The following is a 3,009-nucleotide window of genomic DNA, read 5'->3' on the forward strand; positions in this document are numbered from 1 at the left end:
ATCGAACTCGAAGACATGTGAGAACGGCTCAGATTATAAACCCTAATCCAACCTGAAAGATTCTAATTGATATTATTATTTTCATTTTATTTTATTTTAATTAATTTAAACTAACATAACTTAACTTAACGAAACTAACAAGAAACTTAACGAAACTTAACGACTATGACTGACAATGGAGAAAACGTCTACCTAGGTAAGAACCAAATTGATGAATATGCATGATCCCGCATCTCAAGGAGTAATTTGGTTTAACCTAAACTAAACCAACTAATCACTCACGAACCCAAACCCGACAAGAACCGAACCCGCTTTCGCACAATCCTAATCCTAACAAGCAAAACCTATGAGACGACTTTACTTCCTATCACCTCTTGGTCTCTAAGAAGGTGCTTACCCGCTGATTTATATCAATTAACAATCTCAACAAAACCTACGGTTGTTCCTAACGCAAACAAACTCAAAACACAAAGTAAAGACCTGAACATGCAACTATCAATCAAAACCAAATCAATTAATCGAAGCACGAGAATATGAGATAATATCAAAAATATGGCAGCCACTAAACACAACCTAATTCGTCATTAAACCAAACTTTAAATAACAATTCAAGTCATATTAATCAAACAATCCTTTTAACTCATCAAAACCGAACAATAATCATCTAACCTAGATAGAACAAAGAAGTTTAGCTACTCATAATATTTGGACAACAGCAAACACTTCAAATAACAACCATAATCATCCAAATCATAATCAAACTCAATACACAATCAAGTATAATTAATAACAACTCAATCGTAAACTGAATTGCAAAAGAATTCAACTTGAATAACATAAACAAGAGAATTATGAAACATAAAGCAAACCAAAGTGTATGGAGATGCAATATGGAGTTATGGGTGCTCTTGGCTGTGAAAAACACTTATAAAAACACTCAAACCTTGCTGTCCAACTTCTTTTCCTTCTCGTTTTTGGCTGTCCGATGGGAAGTCACCAAGGGGTTAGCACTTATATATTTTTTTCTTCTTCCTTTGCTTCTTGCTGTGATATTTTACCCGAAAGAACAAAAATTATATTATATTCTTCTTGATGTATTACTCTAGCCATGAACTTTGACCAAAACCCAAAAATATGTAATATTATTTTTTTTTGTGAAGAAGCTTGTCGATCGGAACAATGTGTTAAGGTGCTTAGGGTTATTTTAATCTTATTTTTATATTATATCACATTAAAGTCTTTCCTCTAGTGGGCTTGGGTCGGGCTTTGAGTTTGGTCTTCAAAACTTGATCATAAAAGCCTATTATGTCTTCCAAAACCCGGTCCATTTCTCTTTAAAACCCGTAACCTACGAATGATAATAGACTTTGTAAGATCATGTTAAAACATACCAAAATCATTATTTATTAGATAATTAAGCAATAAAAGATCATAAAAAGGTGCGGACAAACAAGTGTGTTTTACAACACATTAAAAATCCTCACACTTAAGACCTTTTCATCACTGAAAAATTAATCTACACAAGATCATAACCAAGTGAAAGCAACAAACCCCAGATTATTTAACATTATCAAAACAATAGAAACAGCTCGACATATTGACCGTGATTGCCGGTATATTTTTCCACTTTAATCTCAGCCACTAACCAATCATGCCCCCCATCGCATTAAGCATTTTAAGTTCAAAATCCACGGATACACCTACCTTATCTCAGACAAAGAGAGCCAGGAGAACTATAGTCAAAGAAGACTGGTTTGACAAATCACCATAAGCCAAGGACTCATTGATGGTACTAAGTAGATGCACTCGGTAAAGTCTGATGGATGAATGGTCTTGTGGAGGCCGTACGAGCTATTCCTAAATATTATTGGACTTTGTCCTATAAATCCCTAATTTGATATTTATTTACTAATGATGTATATAAAAATATACATCTTTTTAGCATCAAATAATCTCTAAAAACTGTAACTTCTATCGTATAATATAGTTAAAATAACTACTTATCATGTTACAATGTATTTTCAGGTGAATCCAAGCCTCAAACGAAGAATCGAATGAAAAACCGAAGAAAAACCAAGAAAACCAAAGAAAACAGCAAAACATGGAGCTGTGCTTCAGGAAACATGGGGCTGTGCTTTAAGGAAACATGGGGTTGTGCTTTTGGAAACACGGGGCTGTGCTTTCAGGAAACACGGGGCCATGCTTTTGGAAGCACGGGGCCGTGCTCACCTTTCAGAAACGACAAAAGGAATTAGCACATGTCACTAAAAAGCACGGGGGCGTGCCTCAGGAAGCACGGGGTCGTGCTTACCTTCCAGAAACGACAAAAAGAAGTAGCACATGTCACTAAAAAGCACGTGGCCGTGCCTCTCAACCACGGGGCCGTGGTCACGTCATAGAAAAGACAAAACAAATCTAGCACATGTCTTAAAAATGCATGGGGGCGTGCTCATCAAGCACGGGCCGTGCCTCACTATCCAGATTGCCTATAAATAGTGGCTCATGTTGCACTCATTTGGGGTGCCTTAAAAAGAAATCTATTCGGTTCTCTCTTATAAAAAAACACACTAACACTCACTTTGAAGATCTAGTGAAGAGTTTGAAGGCTGGAGGTCATCACCATCAACCATCATCATCATCCATCATCATCATTAAGAAGGAAGATTCATCTACATTTGGTTAGATTATTCCAAGTTTAATCATGTATTATTTATTATCATTCATCTTAATGTTTATCATCATGCTCATTATGAGCTAAACTCCTTTTACCATCTAAAATCTATGAAGAAGCTTTGTTTTACTTGATAATTATATAAAACATGTGGTGTAGTCTAGTAAAGTACATGGTTATATTACAATTATCTTTTGATGAGAAATGTTTCACCATCTTAAATCACTAATTCAAAGTTGGTGGTTGTCAATTCCATTGGCAATCGTTCATGATCGATTCATGTTCTTGAAAGATAGAAATACTTTGATACATTATCGAAACATGGATCCTTATATTGT

Source organism: Bidens hawaiensis, unplaced genomic scaffold (genome assembly GCF_021521415.1).
Source record: "Bidens hawaiensis isolate Kalapana, Puna unplaced genomic scaffold, B.hawaiensis_p1.1 tig00018543_1, whole genome shotgun sequence".
NCBI classification, from domain to species: Eukaryota; Viridiplantae; Streptophyta; class Magnoliopsida; order Asterales; family Asteraceae; genus Bidens; species Bidens hawaiensis.